General features: G+C 38.5%; 1 pseudogene; it reads right to left on the bottom strand.

The window, feature by feature from the left end:
- Positions 1–9471: 9471 nt before the first annotated feature.
- On the bottom strand, positions 9472–10194 carry LOC103264396 (annotated as a pseudogene).
- Between the last annotated feature and the right edge of the window lie 1895 nt (positions 10195–12089).

Here is a 12089-nt window from a genome sequence, read left to right as displayed (position 1 = left end):
ACATTATTTTGAACAGCTTCCTACCAGGAATGGAAAGGCTATTATGGGCGGTAAATAATTTATTCATCCTATTTTTATTTTGGGGGAACTTGATTGTCAAACTGGGTTAGGTCTTATGGTAATTAATCAGATGAAGACCAAAAATAGCCTGGCAATTCAAACTTTTGGTAGATCTACAGCATTGTTAATAAAATTTGTTTTTATTGCATAAGACTTTTATTGCTCATTCACTGTTTATGCAACATTGAGGCAATTGCTGAGAACTGTTGTAGAGGAAAATGCTGTTTTCTCTGACCACTGTGCTTACACCCATTGCTGGCACCTGCAACCGTGTATTACATGCTGTCAGCCCTGACTCCTGTAGTTGTGCACATGCACATCGCCTTTCACATGACTGCATCTGGTCCCTGCAGCTGAGCATATGCACACCTTTGTCCTCAGTCCCCTACACCTAACTGCATGCTTTGGTCTCTTTCCATTGGACCCAGTGACCCTCCTCAAGACCCCAATATCCCTCAACCTCCCCCATCTCTTGCCATTAGGGACCACACGGTTGCTGATGTCACAAACCTGGGCTGCCTATGTGATGGTGTGCTCCTGGACCCGAAGCGCTTACAGTTGATGGTCCCCATCACTAGACCTAATGCCACAGCGCCCTGCAATATGCCCCTCTTCATCCTGCTCCTGAAGCTCTTTCTTTACTGAAACCAGTCCATAAAGTCTGGAAGAGCTTACTGTTTCTTTAAATGCACTGCCATGTACACAAAGCCATAAGGATTATGAAGAATCAGGGAAACATGCCACCAAATAAAGAAATACACGAAACTTTCAGTAACTAACCCGAAGTAAGTAGGGATCCATGTGTTGCCTGACAAATAATTCAAGATATTTTTTCTAAAGAATTTCAGTGAGCTGCAAGAGAAACCAGATAGTCAATTTAATAAAATCAGGAAAGCAATACAAGGACAAAATGAGAAATTCTATAAAGAGATAAAAACTAACAAAAGAACCAAATTGAAATTTTGGATCCGAAGAATACAATGGCTGAATTTAAAAATGGTGTGTGAGTTTCAACAGCAGACTCAAGCACATAAAGAATAACCAAAAGTCACTGTGACAAGAGAATACCTAGAGTTGGTGAGACAGCATTATGCATGGGTAAAATAGCCAGTGTGTGTAGTTTTAGTTTTGCATTATCTTTATCTACTATACAAAACAAGCAGGATTCCACTTATTTTTGCTCCTTCTTCAGACTGAGAGGATACTGACTGGTAAAAAACAAAAAAGAACAAACTGGCTCTTTATCTTTGTTTAGTTTTTATTTTAAAACATTTTGTTTACACTGCCACTTTTAATTTGGGAGTAAAATCCACTTTACTTAGGCAGCTAGTATACTTAAGAGTAATAAGGAAAAAAACCAAACATTTGGACTATTAACTGAGTACAATTCAACTGTTTTTATTTTGAAGGATGTGGGGTACAATTCAGGATTAGATAAACAAATGGTCATTGTACAGATGACCAATTTTGGGCCTCACTTTGGTCCCCACTTTGGGCCTCACTTTGGTCCCCACTTTGGGCCTCACTTTGGTCCCCACTTCACCTGGTTTGAGATCAGTTACCCTTATTGGTCAAGTGTACCTCCCCTGGCAGTTTTCCAGTACTGCCAGTCACTTTTTTACAGTCTTATGATAATTGTTCAGGGTCCACTTATGAGTGAGAACATGTGATACGCAGTTCTTTGTTTCTGTGACAGATCACTGAGTATTATCGACTCTAATCCATCCAAGTTGCTGCGAAGTTCATAATTTTGTCCTTCCTTATGGCTGTGTAATATTACATCATGTATATGTACCATTTTTTTTCATCCAGTCCACTTTTGATGGGCAGCATGGTTGGTTGCATGTTTTTGCTATTTTGCTATTTGCAATAAACATGTGTACAGGTATCGTTTTCAAAGAGTGATATGAGTTCCTCTAGGTATATTCCCAGAAAGGGGATTGCTGGGTCATATGGAAAGCCAATTTTTAGATCTTTTACATCACAGAGATTGTACTAGATTATACTCCCACAAACAGTGTAGAAGTGTTCTTTTTTCCTGCATCTTATCCAGCATCTGTTGTTTTTTGAGTTATTGATGATGACCATCCTGACTGAGTTAGGTGATATCTCAGTGTGGTTTTAATTTGCATTTCTTTGATGATTAGTGAGGCTGAGCATTTTTTCATGTATCTGTTGGCTGCTCATACGTTTTCTCCTGAGAAGTATCAATTCATCTATTTTGCCCACTTTTTAATATGGCTATTTGTTTTTCTTCTTTTTGGCACATTTGAATCTTTTATAGATCCTACATATTAGACCTTTGTCAGATATACCACTGGCAAATATTTTTTTCCCATTCTGTGGGCTGTCTCCCCTCTCTCCTGATGGTTTATTTTATTTTACAGAAGCTTTTCAATTTGGTGAAGTCCTACTTGTCAGTCTTATTTCTTGTGGCATGGACATTTGTGGTTTTGATCAGGAATTGATTTCCAGTTCCAATATCCATAAGGGTGTCTCCTGCATTTTCTAAGGTTCTAGTTTGGGGTTTTATGTTTAGATCTTTGATCCACTTAGCACTGGTTTTTGTGTATGGTGATAGGTAGGAGTCTTGTTTTAATCTTCTGCATGTGGTCAACCAGTTTTCCCAGTACCATTAGCTGAATAGGGTCTCCTTTACACAGTGGTTGTTAGTGGAGGATTTGTTGAAGATTAATTGGTTGAGAAGTTGAGGTTTTGCTTTTGGAATCTCTATACTGTTCCGTTGGTATATATGCCTGTTCTTGTATCAATACCAGGCTGTTTTAATTGCCCTAGTTAGGGTTTTTATCAAGAAGGGATGCTGGATTTTATTGAAAGTTGTTTTTTTTTTGCATTGAATGATATGATCATGTGAGTCCTATTATTGCATCTGTTGATGTAGTTAATTAAATTTATGGTCTTGTGAATGTTGAACCAGCCCTGCATCCCAGGAATAAAGCCCACTTGGTCATGGTGGATGATTTTTAAGATATGTCATTGGATCTGATTTGCTAGTATCTTCTTGAGAATTTTTACATCCATGTTCATCAGGGATATTGGCCTATAGTGCTCTTTCCTTGTTGGATCTTTACCCAGTTTAGGTGTCAGTGTGATGTTAGTTTCATTAAATTATTTGGGAAGAGTTCCATCTTTCTTGATTGCTTGGAATACTTTCAATAGGATTGATATCAGCTCATTCTTATATATTTTGTAGAACTCTGCTGGAAAGCCATCTGGTCCAGGACTTTACTTTCAGGCAGTTTTTTAAAATGATATCCTGGGTTGTTATTGATCTATTGAATGTCTCGATTTCTTCTGGTTTCAGCCTTGAGAGGTTGTGTGGTGTCAGAAAGCCCTCTGTTTCATTAAGGTTTTTGAGTTTGTTTCCATACATGTGGGAATAACAATGTCTGATAATTTTTTGTATTTCTTTAGGGTCCATTGTGATTTGATCTTTTGCATTTCTGATTGTGTTTATGTGGTCTTTTTCTCTCCCTTTTTTGGTCTGTCAATCTTGTTTATCCTTTCAAAGAACCAGCTTTTTGTGTCATTATCTTTCTTTAAGATGTTTTTGCCTTTTTACTTTGGTGATCTGGAATTTTCTGTTGAATTTAGGGTTTTGGTGGTCTTGTCTTTTCACCTTCCTTAGGTGATTTATTAGGCTGTTTTATTTCCATTTTCTTGATGTGTGTTCCATTTTCTTGATGTGTGTTCATAAGGAAATGAATTCCCCTCTCAGTGCTGCTTTACTGGCATCCCAGATGTTTTGGTAAGATGTGTCTTTATTTTCCTTTGTTTCCAGAAATCTTTTAATTTCTGCTTTGATTTACATGTTCACCCAGCAATTGTTCAGCATCATGCTGTTTAGTATCTGTGTCTTTGTGGGTTTTGGGGAAATTTTGTTGGTGTTGATATTTATTTTTATTCCATTGTTGTCTGGGAAGACATTTATTTTTATTCCATTGTTGTCTGGCACAGCAGTATTTTGATCTTATGAATTTATTTATACTTGATTTATTGCTGAGGATGTGGTTGATCTTGGAGTATATTACATGTGGTGATGAGTAGAATGTATATTCCTTGGTTGTTGGGTGGTGTGCTTTCTACGTATCTATTAAGTACATTTGGTTAAGTGTCAAGTTGAGGTTCTGGATCTTCTTGTTGATTTTTTTCCTTGATGATCTATCTAGGGTTGTTAGTGGGGTATTTAAGTCCACAGCTATCATATTGTTAGAGTCAATATCTTTTTTCAGTTTACTTAGAAGCTGCTTTATGAAAGTTAGTGCTGCTATGTTGGGTACATATATGTTTAGGATGGATATTTCTTGTTGATGGATTGAACCTTTTATCACTATATAGTGAACTTCAATATCTTTTTAAATTTTTCTAGTTTAAAGGATATTTTGCCTTATATTAAGATCACAACTCCTGCTTTCTTTTGTGTTCTATTTGCCTGAAATTTTTTTTTCCATACTCTAACTTTGAGTCTGTGAGTGTCCATTCCAGTGAGATGAGTTTCCTGGAGACAGCATATTGTTGAATTATGTTTTTATATCTAGTTTACCATTCTATGTCTTTTCATTGGTGCATTTTGTCCATTCATATTTAGGCTATTATTGAGATGTGAGAGTGTATCCCTTTCATGAAGTTCTTATAGAGTTTGCTGCTGTTGTTTACTATTTTTCTTTTAATTTTTTGGTTAATATATGTGTGTGTTTTCAATTTTTTCCCTGCTTTCTTGGGAAAAATCTTTCTTTTTTTCTTTCTTCTGAGCTTAATACTTCCTTAATTGTTTCTTGTAGAGCTGGTCTGGAGGTGGCATAAACTCTTAGGGATTGAACGTGGGAAGGATTTTAATTCTCCATTGCTGATGAAGCTTAGTTTAGCTAGATAGTAAATTCTTGGTTGGAATTGTTTATCTTTGAGAACTTTGAAGATTGGACTCCAGTCTCTTCTAGCCTATAGTGTTTCTGTAGATAAGTCTGCTGTTATTTTAATTGGGTTTCCCTGGTAGGTGGTCTGACCTTTATCTTTCTTGCCTTTAGAATTTTTTTCATTTTTGTCTACTTTGTGTAAATAAATTATTATGTGTCTAAGAGTTTGTCTTCTTATTTGATGTCTTGCAGGGGTTCTCTGAATCTCTTGTGTTTGAATGGTCACATCTCTGATGAGATGAGGAAATTTTTCTTGGAAAATTTCATGGAATGTTTTTTCCAGGGTGATCTCTGCCTCTCTATCCACTGCAAGAATGTCAATTAAGTTTATGTTCAGCCTCTTTACATAATTGCACATCTCTTGGAGGCTTTGTTTTGTCTTTCTAAGCTTCTTTCCTATGTTTTTAACAGTTTGGATTATTTCCATATTTTAGTTCTCAAACTCGGAGATTCCTTCTTCTGCTAAGCTAATTCTGCTTTCCAAGTTGTCAGTTCATTATTTATTTTGTTTATTGCACACTTTAATGCTGTCATCTCAGTTTTCAACTCCTTCATTCTTTCCTCTTGTCTCTCCTCATTTCTACTGTTTCTCTCTATTAATATCTTGATGCCTGTGCTTGTGGTTTGAGACCAGTCATTCTGGGACCTCTTCATTGTCTGAGTTCAGAAGTCTGTATTCTCAGGTGCTGCCTTCCCAGGAGTCTGGATGGAACCTGTGTTCTTCCTTTGGTTCTTCATTTGTGATGGTTTTCCTCCCCCTTTTTCTCTCTTCTTTAATTTCATTTCTCAATGATAGGAGGGGATAACTTTCATTTCTGTTCAATCCTCTATTCTTCCTTATGTAGATCCTATGGATCTGTTCAATTTTGCAACCAGAGTGGGGATGGGAGGTTGTGCTTTTTGTGATTTGATTAAGGTGTGATGAGGGAAGTTGTGGTTCAGAAGCCACCTGCAGAGCATAGCATCCACTGACTGGTGTGCGTACTCCCTGGAACCCACTTCCCTCCACCTTACAATCTGTCCATGTGGTAGGGGCATATGTATGCCTCCTGAAAGCAAAATAAGAAAAAGGAAAAGAACAGAAAAAGGAAAATGAAGAGAGATTTGAAGAAGAAGGGAAACAGACAGGCACACCAATTAATGAATAGACAAAGAAACAAACAAAAATAAAAAAACAAAAACAAAAACAAGCACACAAACAAAAAAAACCTAATGATATATTCATCCTCAAAAATACCCATATGCAAACAGAAACACTAAAAACTTTAAAAAATAACAATGATAAAAAAGTTAAAAAAAAAAGGCAAATACAAAAACAAACAAAAACAGAAAAAATAAAGAGCTCCTGCTGTGGCCATTTCTGGAATTTCAGATTACTTTTCTTTTTACTGGCAGGTCCTCAGCACTGCCACCACTTTTGACTGCCTCTGTGGTAGGGAGCAGGCTGTGGTCTCCAACCCTTCCCCTCAGCTTTCAGCACATGCAGATCAGGTTGCTCTCAGTATGGGTCAGACTGCCCATGGACTGGCTGGGTAAGGAAAGTGCATCAGCTCCGTACTCACCCTAATTTGTCTGCTGCTGCTGCCAAGTCTCCCACTCAGATCAGACGTGTCTGTGCTTGGTCCAGTGTGGTGGTGATGGGGCATCTCTTTCTCTGTGTCTACTCCTAAAGTTTCCTTTCTGGGTCAGTGATGGTTGATTCCAGAGGGGTGTGGAGAGTGCCTCTGGGTCTCAGGTTGGAGTTTGAACAGAGTTGGACAGACCAATGCAGTTCTCTTCCCGGTCCTGGGACAGAGAAAATGGTGGCAGTCAGCATCTCCTTGCCAGCTGCTGGGCTCAGCTCCAGATTTCCTCCTCGTACCTTCTCCATGGTTCCTGCTGCCAGTGCCTGGTCTGCAGCTGCAGGTGATGCCATGGGCTGGGTGTCAGGTGCTGAGGATCAGCTGATCTCTGCTTCCTTCTCTTGAAAGACCCCCCGAGAATGACAGATGGCCCTGTGTGTTGGGGGCTCTGATCTCAGAGCAGTGGTGAGTTGCAACCACCTCCAAAGGGGAGCTGCAGATGCTTGATCCTGAGTCTCCCTTCAGACAGACTTTCTCTCACCCACCTGCACACCCCCACACACGCAGACATTTTATGGACACTAACTCTTGCAGAGACTCTCACACTCCCACCAGTTCCATCACTGTCTTCTGACCCCTTCCCAATTCAGCTTTCAGTAACAGTAACCTTGAAAGAAACCATTTGAGAAGAGAAGTAGGGAAAGCTCTCAAAGAGTCTGGAAAGATCTGATGAAGAAAGAAGACAGACAAAAATTGGCCATAGGGCATAGAGGCAAGGTAGACAGTGAGACTTTTCTATTCTAATATCTTCTTCATAAGCAGAAGCTGTGTTATCAAATGAAGTCAGTGATAACCAGAGTATTATTTTGTAACACTAGTTCCACAGAGAGTTTTCACGGCTCTTAAGAAGCGAAACCTGGCTTGGTCTAACTTTTTAGTCTTTGTTGTTGTATAGCTTTGTACGTAAGGATTTTCAGACAAAATGATTCAAAGGCAGTTGCTCAATTTGACACATGTGAAACATAGCCTGGCATTAATCTTGCAAAACAGTATAACCTAGGAAAAATTTTCTGTATGTAGACAACTTGTTTATTTTAATATGACTTTTAGGTGAAGGTTAGGTTTTCAAAGGTGTTGAGAAATACAGAATTATCTTATTTTGATATCTGCCAATATTTTCCCATATACCTAATTGTACCTTGTTTTAAAAGAAAACAATAACAAGAAAGAGAACATAAAAAAATATAAGATTAAGACTCAAAACTTGAGTTCAAAATCTGCCTCAATGATTACCAGCTGGGTGAGCTTGGAGAAACCACTTGATATTTATGATAATTTGATTGCAAGTGTTTCAAATTCTTTACTCTCCCTCTATCTATGTGGCTTTGTGTCTTGTCCCACTAAGAAATGCTGCTTCCTCACCCTTTGGCTGTGGCTTTGACCTTGCAATTGCTTCAGTTAAAGAATGAGTTGACCAGCAGAATGAGTGGCTGTGTGACACTTCAGACCCCAGACCTCTCACTACAGGTTGGCAAGAGACCACATGAAGGGCAAATGCTTTCAGCTACAACTGGCCACTTCTCCTTCCAGAGGGAGCCAGTCTCCTAGCTGAAATGAAAGGGCAGCAAAATGCCTGAAGAAGCCCAGCAGAAGAATTTCTGCTGAACCTAGCCTCCATGACTGATTAGTAGAAACATGAAAAAAATAATTGTTTTAAATCACTAAATTGATTTAGTGAATATCTAACACTCAGTTACCCTGTATATAAAACAGAGATTAATTATGCCAGCCCTAAAATGTTGTTAGAACTGATAATATAAGCGTTAAGAACCTATCATGGCTGGCACATAGCAGGTGTCTAATCTCAGTTTTCTTTGCATCTCTTTTATCAGTTTCACCCCCCTTTTCATCCCTTCTCGCTTAACAACTTTTCCCCCTTAAGTCCAAAAAGCAAATGGTCAACTTTTTGAATAATTTGGTTGTTAAGGTACTGTGAATATGTAATTAAAATGATGACTACTCGGCTCAAAATAACAGGTATGATGGGTACACTAGAACACATGTTGATGAAGCTGTTTGAGCCACATGCTTTTGCACTGACTGCAGACCAAACACTAAGTGGAGTTGCATGAGGTTGGCTGGCAGGCTCTGCATGACTCAGAGAGGGATGAACCTTGAGAAGTTGGTTTTAGTAAATGCTACCCACTCATATTTGGTATTTCTGGATCATTTAATTATTGAAATTTGTCTTACAGTGCACACTTTTATTAATTTGCAGTTATTATATGACTATATGAACTTGTCTTTTTAAAAAATGATTCAACATTGGTTGATTTAACCAATAAATATAAATCAAGAACCTTGACTAGGGATACAGTATGGATACATAACTTGTCCTCATGGAGCTTAACTAGGTTCTGTTTCTTAATCACTTTCTTAATGCAGGTCTCCTGATCAATTCTTTCTATGGAAGGAGAAACTGAAGTTCATTGACTCAGCAATGACTCAGTCTGGTTGCTAAATTTGTTATAACCATATAAGAAAGGTTGAATGTAACTGGATCTAATCTTCTTGGGACTAAATTACAATGAGATTGAATAATGCCTCTAGGAGCTGAATAATACGGGTTGTCCAATGACTGTGTTATTCTGATACCTGCTGTTAGACAATTCATATGTCTGCACTGCTGGTTGCCTGCTGTTCAGAATTTTCTCAGATGCCCTGAATCTTTGATATATTTCCATTCGTTTATTTCCATAGCATTCATTTACTCATTTATCAACTTATCAAGCACATGTGCCTTCAAAGCTTCAGACACACGATCTTTGTTCTAAAGGAACTTTTGGTCCAGGGGTTTAAGGCAGACATATAAACAAGTAACTAGAACAAACTATTCTATCAGCTGGAAGTTTGATTTATTTATTTTTTACTTGGTAATTACTTGCGTTTACCCGTAACATAGTTTTTACGTATTCAGAGAGCACAGCCCAGTACAGCTTATTGACCCCCAAAATACACTACATGAAAAAGATACCCAACATCTGCAGAGGCTTGGGAACCACTTTCATCCCTGGAAAATCCATTCCTTCTGCCATAACTGGCATAGGCAAATCATAGCTGTGTAAAAGAAAAGACAATATCAGGAAGTCAGTGTAACTTCGATGACTCGGCAGCAGAACAACAGTATGCTTCTGAATGGCTCGTTGTAGTTTCTGAGTAACTTCTTCATTTACACACACCTTTGAAAAAATATTTTGTTTAGGGTGGAGGCAAAAAAACGATGGCTCCCAGGTACAGTTTGTGACACATTTCCTTCAACATCTCACTAACTTCCTCTCAGAGGACATCAGCAGATTGAAGAGATTCTTTGGAAGGCTGTTTAATGACTTAATTAGTATCTTCAGAATTCAGAACACTACATTTAATATCTGTCAATCGGCTTACATGGACTACTTCCCTTACAGACAAGAGGGGTGCAGCATTTCATTGCAAATTTCAGGGCATCAACATGTCTGCTCTCTTCTAAGATATCGTCAAACTCATCCCACTTTTTGAGCTCCTTTGAGAGAGGAGCACAACAGTGCTGGGACGGCAGAGCTGATGGAGAAACAGGAGTTGGATGAGTTGGAAGGGTCCATGGAGCCATCCTGGGTGGGCCTGGGATTCTTTCCTAGGAGTGGTGCTGCTGCTGGGGGCGGTTCTTTCATGCAGGGTTGCCTGACATCGCCTAGGACAGTGGTACCCCTGCAGCCACTCCAGAGGATGCCGGGTGCTGCCATCTTAACCAGGACGACATCAGTTGGAAGTTTTAGAGGGTACTTGGAAGAAAAAAGAGTCAGGGAGATGTAAACATAGGACAGCTTGTTTTGGTTTGCAACAGAGTCTACCCTGTCTGAGAAAATTTATCATAGCTCTAGAAAGCAAACCCAACAACAGGCCTTTTATTCTTTCTGTATCCAAGCCATGGGCTTTTCTCAAAGTGTGGTTTTCTGCCTAGAGTTCGTTAATGTACCAATGCTGTCTCTCTTGAGGCTCAGTTATGACTCTAAAGGTATGAAACATTTGACCAGACTTATGAATAAGACATACACAATCACAGAATGTTTTAGTTTCATTACATAAGAAATTCTGTGGTATCTTTATTTTGTTCCGGGTGATATTTATGAAAAAGGGATCTTTGTGAGTAATACCAGCATTTGTATCTAGGAAGTACTCATTGCCATGAATTTAAGAAAGTTAGTAGTTGTGTTCGTTTACTAAGACTAGCAAAACAAAGTCCCACAAACTGGTTGACTTAAACAACAAAAATTATTTTTTCACAATTCTGGAAGATACAGATCCAAGATCAAGGTGTCATCAGGGTTGGTTCCTGCTGAGTTGTCTCTCCTTGGTTAGCAGATGGCTGTCTTCTGATATCTTCACACATTCTTCTTTCTGTTTCTGCCATCTGTGTCCTAATGTTTTCTTTTCTGGACATTAGTTATATTGGATTAGGGCACATGCTAATGTCCTGATTTTAACTTAATCTCCTGTTTAAAGACTCTATCTCAAACACAGTCACAGGTACTAGGGAGACAGAACTTCAACATATGAATTTTGGGGGACAACTCAGTCCATAACAATGGTTTTCACCAAAAGAATTTATTAAGATTTGAACATTAATATACAGAAAACAAATTGTCATTTCATTTTTAATATAGCTAATAAAATGCATCCAGCTCCTTTAAAGAAATGAGACCTGTTTCATGGCACTTGGTCTGTGCTTATATGTATGTAAGCTTGTATGGCTCACATGTGAAGGAGAGAAATGTAAAATTTTGGAGGAAGCCAGAAACAATGTGAAAGCCTCTGGGTTGCTGTGGGAGTCAACATATTCATTTTCTGAGTCCGGTACTGAAAATGATGGCACATAGTTTGAAAATAATTACCTAAATAATTCTTTTTCTGAATTGGCAGTTAGCCAGTTTCTTCTGTGTAGACTCTCAAGAGCATTTTATCTTCTCTTTTCTTTGCTTTATGAGTCTCAGCTTGATTTCTGTTGTAGCAATGCATCTGCTAGCTAGTGGTATTTCTCTCCACCTGAGTCAGTGAGTGTGTGTACATGAACACATCCATGTGCACGTGTGTGTGTGTATGTGTGTGTGTGTGTGTGTGTGTGTGAGAGAGAGAGAGAGAGAGAAGGAAATTAGATAGATAAAGAAAGAGAGAGACAGAGAAATGGGGAAAGAGGAAAAAAGTGGTTAGGAGGGAGTCGGGGGTGGGGGAGGGAGAGAAAGGGAGTGAAAGGGAGAGAGAATTCTGCTAATAGTGCCAGAGAAGGAAAACAAGAGAACACATTTGTTTTAGATTATCATATATCAACTCTTACTATCTTTCTGATAATTCAGAGGGAATAATCTAAGGAAAGAAAAGGAAGATTTATTTATTGAAATTATTTATTGGATAAAGAATATTTGTGGCATACTCTGAATATTTGAAATTATGCCACTGTTTGAAAGAAACTAGCAGAGCTTTAGTCAGAAGCAATGCTGAT

This window comes from Carlito syrichta, unplaced genomic scaffold (genome assembly GCF_000164805.1).
Source record: "Carlito syrichta isolate Samal-C Ts95f unplaced genomic scaffold, Tarsius_syrichta-2.0.1 Scaffold95857, whole genome shotgun sequence".
In the NCBI taxonomy this organism is placed as follows: Eukaryota; Metazoa; Chordata; class Mammalia; order Primates; family Tarsiidae; genus Carlito; species Carlito syrichta.
The sequence above is the reverse complement of the archived record's forward strand: the minus strand, read 5'-3'. Positions and strand labels throughout refer to the sequence as shown.